The sequence below is a fragment of the Euprymna scolopes genome, chromosome 1, assembly GCF_053919585.1.
Source record: "Euprymna scolopes isolate OS-2025 chromosome 1, ASM5391958v1, whole genome shotgun sequence".
NCBI lineage: Eukaryota > Metazoa > Mollusca > Cephalopoda > Sepiida > Sepiolidae > Euprymna > Euprymna scolopes.
Window position 1 is genome coordinate 149,217,756 of NC_136482.1, and position 10,235 is coordinate 149,227,990.

Consider the following 10,235-nt stretch of genomic DNA (forward strand, 5'->3'; position numbering starts at 1 on the left):
CAGTACAGTTGGGGAAGCAGTGACCTGGAATGGAATTCCAAAGTCTAGCAGTTCTGGGGAAGAAACTACTGGAGTAGAACGATCTTTTACATCTAGGGATCTCTAAAGTGTGGGGGTGGGATTTTGCAGCTTGTCGGGTCTGTCGAGGGTGTTCACGTCGTGGGGGCACAAGTGCTTGCAGTTCTTCAGAGCATTCACCATTATAATACTTGTAGAACAGGCAGAGGGATGCAACGTTTCGACGATGGGACAGAGGCTGAAGTGTTGATGCCAGTTTAGGGCCTATCAGATTTGCGACTCTCTTTTGAACCCTGTCAAGGAGATATATATATATATATATATATATGCGCATAAGCCTGCGGAATCCTAGAGTAAATGAAACGCCGAATATTCAGTGTAACTTAATCGCAATATATATTTTATAAATTACTAACTAGCTCTACCTACCTATTGAGCACGTTTGAAGTAAATACTTAAACCTTACGCATAAATCTATATATTTGTATATTAATTTTATGTGAGTAAATGAATTAGTTATATATATATATATATATACGTATATATATATATATATATACGTATATATACAGCTATGTGGATAATAAAGGAAACAGCTTGTGGATGTTGTATCAGTTTTAAAAAAGATAAAGAAAAGAAATATAAAAATAATGTAATGAAATAGATTATTTTAATTTGTTACTAAAATGTAAAAAAATTATAAAGAAAATAAAATGTTATTTGTGACGTATATTAAACAATATAATGTACTTTCAAAATTTTACTGCGCAGTGCAGTAAAAACATTGGTCTTACTAAATATTAGACTAAAGTGAACTTATTTTGGACACTTCGTTCAGCAGTTGTTTTTTTTTATTTATCTTAATTTTAAATACATCAAATTGATTAAGAAAATAGTACTATAATGTGTAATGCTGTTTTTAAGCATAGGAAAACATACCTATATTCGTAAGAACCAAGTGTGTTTGATAAAACATGTGCTAAGAAAGGTTTCAGTGTATGATTATGCGAAACATTCACGTACATGTGCATATAATTCATTTATTCTGCCAGTATATTTAATATACGTATTTTTTCCGAAAAATGTATCGACAATCTTCAAGTTACTGGCTAAAACCTATATGAAACAAACGGATATCATACTTGGACGAAAAATAGATAAGCTAAAAGTTCAAAAAATATAATTCTGAAAACTCTTATGAAATGCAATCATATTTTATTCTTGAAACTTGTTACACGTGTACATATTTATATTTTCTTATTTCTGCAAGTTCTGTTTTCCAATATTATGTTCACCTGCATGTGTATATTTTACAGCAGAACTGGTCGCGTTTGTCAGGACCATTACAGCACCATCGACGAGAATAATCTTTACATAATCCTATAATAAAGAATAGAAAGTAAAAGACATGTTATACATATTTACTTACGATATTTACAACAATATTTTTGGTGACATCAACGTGAATCTATGTTGAAAAAAAAGATGGATTGTTTAGATCATTTCAAGATGCAATATAACAATCAAAAAGGCAAGCGTTAGAATAAATGAGAACTTAGATTGATTATCAAATACTTCTTCAACTTGCAGCAAATGCCATAAATTAAAATTAAGTATCATTAACATGTCTATACTTATAAGAAAATAGTCCTGTAGAATTAAGTGCAACACTTGTACAGGTATTATCAGGTGGAAATAGAAACATTATAGATAATGCTAGTTCTTAAATAAAAATGCTATGAAGTTTCCTGTAGCGAAAAATATATAGATATATAATGAAAATATATAATAATAGAAATAACCGAATTTCCAACGAAATCCTTATGTGTAAAAAACACATATATGTATCTATACAAATAAATAGTATCTGCATAAGATTAAACACACACAGTTTCAGATACAAAACATTAGAACGAAAATGCAAAATTATTTAATTATATCAATAAATCTTGGCAAATTATATAAATAAATTTGGTAAAAGCTTATTATTTACTTAATTGATCTAAATCTATATTTGATTTTAAAAGAAATAACCATGTATTGAAAAATATAAATAATAAATTATTAATACATTCTTCGTTATGAAAACTGATGTTTGGATTCATTCTAATCTGCAAAAAAAAAAAAAAAAAAAACTTAAAAAATCCTAAATCGGCGAATTATTAATTAATTTTGTTATTATTAAAAATATTTATGTACATTCAACATAATTTATGTATACTATTTTATTTAAATGAAATATAACACACCTTTCTCCTATTAAAACAATACTCGTTGTTTTATGACAAATTTATTGATAATTTGTTGATTTGGGATTTGTAGCAATGTTTTTTTTTTTTTTTGAAAATTAAAATTAATCTAAAAATCGTATTTTAATGACGACAAGATTTATTGATAATTTACGGATCTTAGATTTTTCTCACGATTAAAAATTCTTCTTTCTACGTTTTATATGCAATTAATTCATGTTTTCTGTCCAAAAATTATCGACAATATAACAATCGTTTTTATAATTAGACAATTTATAAATATTTAACATTTTAAAGAAAATGTTAATTACATTTTCATTAATGCATACGTCATATCTGATTGAATGTAAATTACGTATTTTTTAATTCTAGTATGAACTTCATATAGTTTAATATTTAAAAAAGGATTCGGCTAAATAATTTTCCGTTAAACATTTTGTTGAATATATTTTTGTGGAGAAAGAAAATGCCTAACTTTAAAATATTATATTTATCAACAATATTAACAACAAAAAATAATTAAATTATATTTATTAGTTAAGCAGATTAAAGATATCACATAATGCAATATTTACAAAAGAAATTATAAATTTCTGAGTTATAATGATTCATAACAGTGCCGTCGTTTGCCTGCAAGAATCTAATTACAACCCCATACGACGATGAGGTGACGGTTTACTTTTAAAGGGAGAAGGCCAACATACATACGCTTGCTATTTGTATTGGGTATATGGCCTGGTTTTTGACAGTTATTATTTTCTTTTATATTTTTTTCCAAAGAAATGCTAATATTTGAAGGAAAAATTACATTATGTAAAATACTAGAGTCGCCGACATTCCATTAATATTTCTAAGAGTACAAGTTTAATGACTAAATTCTACTGGAATTAAAGGGTGCATAATAGCTGTTTTGACATTTATATTTGTGCAAAAAATATTTTTGTGGATTGAAATTCATAACTTTGGAATTAACACACTGCGAAATGTAATTTTCAAATAAAAATATATTTATTAGAACACACACTATTTGATTTCATCAGGGAAAGTTCTAGTCACTTTTTCCAAGTGCTCAGTATTTAGGTGACATTCGTTAAAATGTTTGAGCACTAAAGAGTAAAGTTTGAGCCAACTGCAAAATTGCTGGCGACCATCAGTAGCATGGAGTTGAATAAGATTTCTCAGTGGAGTTTATCACTCGGTACATCTGGGATTCACAACTAGCTTTAAAAATTCGATTGATTTCTTTATTTTGTAGTCTTTGGCAGTGTTTTTGTGTATTTTCATACACTTTAGTGCTTTATTTTTCTGTGAGATGCATGCCCTTTTTTTTTGAGGTTTTACATTCTTATGCTAGTACATATCATCTTATGTCCTTTCCACTCAGACTTAGGGTTAGTGTTAAAATATTATTTAGTTTCTTTAAAAAATTAGAATAGTCTAGAAATGAGATATAATTTTACATTACATTTATACATGCAACTTATCCCTATATAAAACATCTAAAATATTTTTTCCTTCCACGAAAAGTATTTGTCTTTAATAAATACTCAGAAAATCATCGAGGTTGGAAGAGACATAACAGCGAGTGTTCATCTGCAAATTTTCCAAAATTAGATTACTTTAACGCATTGCAATTACGAATAGTGTCGATCGGTAGGCACATACAAAATTTCTATTTATTATTAAACATAAGACTTCAAATAAGTAAAAATAAATATTTATTTTTTAAAAGTTTCAATATACGTATTAAGTAAAGACTTACCTTGAAGTTTAAATTAAGAAATGAATATAAATTTAATATTTTAATGGCGTTTTTGTAATCAGTTCATATTATGCTCAGTTTAATAACCAAGAAAAAGAAACTTCCTAAAAATTAATTTATTTGTAAACGATCAAACTATTAAAATTTCATTATTTCAAAATGTTCCGTTGCAACATACATTTTAAATTAATGGTGTCTAATTTTTTTTTATATTAACTTATGACATAAACGTGACTTTTACACATATTTCATCGCCAGATTAAAATCGACTGAAAAAAATTATTGTTCAAAAAAAACATTTTCTGGGTCACTGCGATGTATATTTTGTCTTTTTTTACTAAAAAAAGAATGAAAACCGATAATTAACCAAATGAACACTCGTACACATTTAGTAAAATCGTATGTCATATTTAAGATATAAATGTTTATAATATTATTAATCATTAAACTGTGTAAATTTTAAAACCTGACAAAATCATTTTTTTTAAAACTTAATTATTAATTGCAGTTTGAAAAAGATAAGCAAAGGTTTTTACAAAATTATTAAGTCGCTTCAACTTCTCCATATTTCGTATAGTTAACACACGTCTGACGTCACGGTATTATGTGCTCTGTTTTCCACAAGTCTTCACAATCGTAAGACAATACCTATCGACCGACGATTCATATTTATTTTTATTTTATTTCATAATTGCGATTCTTGAAAGCAGAAGTTGGTTATCGTATATATTTTTAATATTGCTGTTTAAAACGGCCTCTGAACACTTGATAGTGTCCTATTTATTTATTATAATATGTTAAGTCCTGATCTAAAAAAAAGTGCGAAAATACAATTAATAAAAATTGGGGGTGAGGGCTTAAGAGAGAGGGAGGGCGGCTGAGACACGAAGATTATTACTATCACTATCGGAATTCATTAAATATTTGGCGAGGAAATCAAACATTTGTCTTTTTATAGCATGTCTAAAGCTTTATTAGAAAATAGTAGTTGCCACAAGTAACTTTGCTTCGATTAACGTTTTGTCGTTTGCCCGACTAAATAATTAATCAAATACATAAATAAATAAAATTCATCTATTCTAAATTTCAGATGTAAATGATTAAGCCAATTAAAACGACAGAAACGTCAACAAATAACAAAAGAAATAAGATCTTCACTTACTAGGAATTGCTCCATAAACTATGAATATTTCATTTACGGGATTAGGCTTCAATACTTCTTCGCTTAAAGATATCATGACAAAAAACAAGATGGCGATTTTCATAAAGTTTTTCATTTCGATATGGTTAGTCTAGTATATCGGCACCCAGAATTAATTAACAACCGATATAAACGTTTTTTTTTATATACATATTACTTCCGGTTCAAATTATACCACACCCGTATGGAAGATCCCAAACAGCTTAATTAAAACAGTGTCAACAATGCATCCGTCAATTTGATGATTTACGATAAGATAAATAATACGACACAAAATATTTAAAAATATAAAATCAATTATAGTGTAATATGTATTATAAGTTTATGATCAATTATAAACTATTATTTGTATTTATTGTCACATAAATATACGATGGTGCAAAACAATATCATTATCTCACATATACCACGTACCAGGCTTATGTGCAAATCGATATTTTTGTTCTAACTCCGATAGTTTTCAAGGAAAATTTGTGAAATTTAGCACGTTATATGGCAACACTAATACAAGCGCAGATCTAAAATGTTAAACTGATTTGCACAGTAATAAACAATTGGAAGTCATTTTCGTGATTTGCAATTTTTTTCCAGCGTGCCAACTTTATATGCAAACCAATGCTAAAATATGATGAAGTGCTAAAAGATCATCGAAACATTGATTATTCTAGGAATTTGTAAATAAAGAACAACAATAATAAAGAACAAACAACTTCAATATGGTTTCATAGTACAATCAATATCTTATATAATTGCCATTTTTATTGACAAGAGCAGAAATCCTTAGGTCCATTGAAGATGTCAAACTTTCGATTTCATCTGATGAAATGGCTTCTGCAGCAGTAAGAATAGCATTCCAGAAGTCATCCTTGAAGTTGTACTGCCTTCCTCCGGAGTATATATTTTGTTACAAGATGCACCACAGATTTTCGATGGGATTTAAATCTGGAAAACAGGCTGGCCATCACATTATTTTCCCATGTCTGGCAAAAAAATCTCGAAATATTCAGTGGCTATCCTTGCAGAAAAGGACGGTGTATTATCTTGCATGAATACCATCTTTTTTCCGGAATGCCAAATTCTTCTTCTTGTGCCAGGGTTCCAAATGTTCCTTAATGAAGTCAATGTAAAGTTTGGTGGTAATTTTCACTCCATCTGCGACTCTGAATGGTCCTACCAGCCCATTGCCAATTACTGCAGCTCAGAACATCACACCACCACCTATTTGTTGTTGACGCTTGATCCTTTGGGGATGTAGATCCTCATTATGGTACCATCCTCCCCTCAGCCATCGGGTCCATCAAGGGTCGCTCGACACTCATCGGTGAGAACAAAACAGTTTGAAAATTCACCTTCATGTGATCACTTGCCCACTCCATCCTCTTTTTGTTGTGGATATCCTTCAATTGAGAGCGGACCTCTGGCTTTCACAAATTTTGCAATCGTCCTACCAGCTCATTGTCAATGATTGCATCCCAGAACATCCCACCACCTCTTTGTTGACGCCTGATTCTTTGGTAACGTAGACCCTCATTATGGTACCATCCTTTCCTCTACTCATCTGGTCGCTCGACACTCATCGGTGAACAAAACAGTTTGAAAATTCACCTTCATGTTATTCAATCCACCCAATGCTCATTTTCTTGTGGATATCCTTCAATTGAGGGCGGACCTCTGGCTTTCTAAATTTTGCAATCGTCCTCAGGATACGGCAACGAGTTGATTTGGGCACATCAAGAACGCCAGCTTTTTCAAAAACTTGTTTACTAGTTTCAAGTGAGTTACGGTGAACGTCTCTTTTGATCTTGCTCATTGTTCGACGTGACAGGTTTGAGTTCTTAGGAATTTTCTCTTTGTCAGAAAGTCCGTTGCAAAGTTGAGGGTTAGTACAATATTTGTTGATTGTACGATGATCACGGTGTACTTCTTTGGCAATTTCTAAGGTTTACATCTTATTATGGATGCTTTGAACAATTTTAGACTTCTCAGCTTGACTTCAATCACCTTTACGTTCCATATTGCATATAAAGTTGGCAAGCTGAAAAAAAAAACTGCAAGTCACCAAAATGGCTTCCGTTTGCTCGGAGATCAGATGAAAATTTTATATCTGCGCATGCGTTAGTGTTGCCGTATAACGTGCGAAGTTTCACGAATTTTCACTGAAAACTATGGAAGTTAGCACAAAAATATCGATTTGCATATAATTCTGGCAGCCCAGAACATCTCACCACCGCCCCTTTGTTGACGCTTGCTCCTTTGGGGATGTAGATCCTCATTATGGTACCATCCTCTCCTCCACTCATCATGTCCAACGCTCGACACTCATCGGGGAAGAAAACAGTTTGAACATTCACCTTCATGTGATAGCTTGTCCACCCCGTCCTCTTGTTCATGTGGATATCCTTCAATTGAGAGCGAAATAGATAATTGTAGGTACAGACCGTTTCATACCTACCAAAAAGTCCAGCAAAAACCCAGCAGTCAGCCGTGGTTCTCTTCAGAATGTGCTGCTGCCATGGTACACAGAAATCACTATTTCAATTGCTTCCACCGTAAGAGATGTACCGAGAATAAAGCTGCCTTCATGACTGTCAGCAACCACTGTAAAATAATAAAGAACGCGAGAGAGTTGTATGCTCAGGCTGTCAAGTCCTAAGTAGCCGAGCAGCATGTGTTCTCACCAGTTTTGGCAAATAACAAACACGGTTATGAATAGAAGCATGTGCTCTATCTCAACCACCATTAATGGACATGAGGTAATATTGTCAGCATCGGATAAAGCCAAACTCTTTGCCAAAGACTTGGCAGCTAATTCTACCCTATGCGATCATGGCCGTCCACCCTCCGTATTTTCTCCTGTATCTGAAAACACGCAATGCGGCATACAAATATCTGGCGTGATGTTGCCAAGTTAATCAAAAACCTCAATTTCAATCCAAAAACTTCAACAAGAACTAGCTCCCATACTTACAAATCTGTATTTAACAATTCAAAAGGTGGTCATCTCTCTTTAATATACGGTGTTTTTATTTTTGAATGTACGTTTGTGGTCATAGTATCGGGTTTCCTTAGATTTCAAAACCCGATACTATGACCACAAAAGTACATTCAAAAATAAAAAACACCGTATAAAAACAACACTAGCGTATAAATACTGGGAACTCAAAGAAAGCGGACATTCGCCGGTAGTCGAATGGAAAATAATGAGACAAGCTACCACGTGCAGACATTTAGACGACCCATGTAAATTATGCCTCCATGAAAAATTTGCTATCCTGTACTTTAAAGAACCTCAAAATCTATTAAACTGTAAACGAGAAATAGCAAACAACTGTGTTCACAAAATAAAACTTACTCTAGGATAGCGATACAAAATAGCTTTAAAACTAACAATAACAATAGAAAACAAACAAATAAATAAATGAAATAAACATGAATATACATAAACGATCACACATATATGTATATTTATATGTATATATATATGTGTGCATGTATGTGTGTACACATAGGTATATATATATATATATATATATATATATAAGGAAGGAAAATGTCTACTTTAAACCACTAACCTAGTTCTAAAACAGATCCTTTGTTCGATAAAATGCATGCCCATTGGCTGATAGGAGGGGGCGCGGTGGATACTAGAAAGCTGATTGGCTAACTAGAAATCCCCAACATATATAAAAACAAGAAGCAACCACAACATTCGCGCATAAGCCTGACGAATTCTATAGTGGATGAAACGCAGAATATTCAGTGTAGCTTAATCGCCACATATATTTTATAAATTACTAATTACTATATATATATATATATATATATATATATATATATATATCGTCCACGTATGCCACCGCAAACCCCTCTAGTCCTATATATATATATATATATATATATATATATATATATATATATATATATATATATATATATATGGATATAATAATAATTGAACTGAGAGAGAGTGGATTAAATGAGAGTATTGCTTTAATAGAGGTTGTAAAGATATTAATTTAAGAATTGAATTTTTTTCTTGTTTTATTTGTTTTTTTTTTCTCCTTCTTTTCTCTCCTCTTCCACCACAATCGGAAAGGTACTTTTTTCATATGAAATGGATGGTCGAGAATTAGACTTTTGTAAATTTTGAGAGTTGAAATGTTTTTGGAAAGAAAAAATATTTTTGTTACCTCAATCTGGAACGATTTCGCTTTAAACTTAAAAAAAAATTAGTTGAGTTCAGTTTAGAATAATTAGAAACATTTATGCCGGCGATTAAATTGACTTTTGGAAGAATTAAGATTTTACCCCAGTCAGGCAGGATTTCTTAATTGCGAAATTTATTATAGTACTCAAAAAACTTCAATCTGAACTAGCGCCCATACTTACAAAACTGTTTAAACGTTGTCTTAAGGAGAATAGTTTCCCATCTCCCTGGAAAATGTCATCAGTATGCCCTATATTTAAGAATTCAGGTGATCGCTCATCCCCCTCTCAGTACAGGCCAATAAGTCTCCTGTGCGTCATGAGTAAGTTGCTGGAATCTGTGTTAAATACAGAAGTAATCAATCATCTCAACAAAAATAACCTTCTTAGTGACACTCAATATGGTTTCCGTTCTGCTAGATCTACAGCAGATGTGCTTACAGTTATATCTCATAGGATTCGCAAATCTCTCGACCGAGGCAACCTTTCTAGGGCAATTGCTCTTGACATATCTAAGGCCTTTGATAGGGTATGGCATAAAGGTTTACTTCATAAGATCTCTAGCTATGGTATTGCTGGAAATGTCTTCTCAATTATTGAATCATTTCTTTCTGATAGGTTCATAAGAGTAGCAGTTGAGGGGCAAAAATCAGAAGCTCACAGTATTAATGCCGGTGTCCCTCAGGGGACCATCCTGGGCCCAACTCTTTTCCTGATCTACATTAATGATCTTCCAAATCATATCCTTACATCATTTGTAGACATTTATGCTGACGACACTACCATTTATTGTAGCACA

At 31.7% G+C, this 10,235-nt stretch overlaps 1 long non-coding RNA gene across 1 annotated transcript; it reads right to left on the reverse strand.

Annotated features, from left to right (window-relative positions):
* Positions 1 to 1,213: 1,213 nt before the first annotated feature.
* Positions 1,214 to 5,467, reverse strand: LOC145276659 (uncharacterized). The gene is made up of 2 exons (XR_013867975.1): positions 5,192 to 5,467; positions 1,214 to 1,398 (listed from the first exon to the last, which is right to left on the reverse strand). It is a non-coding gene; the product is annotated as an uncharacterized LOC145276659 (long non-coding RNA).
* Positions 5,468 to 10,235: the final 4,768 nt, after the last annotated feature.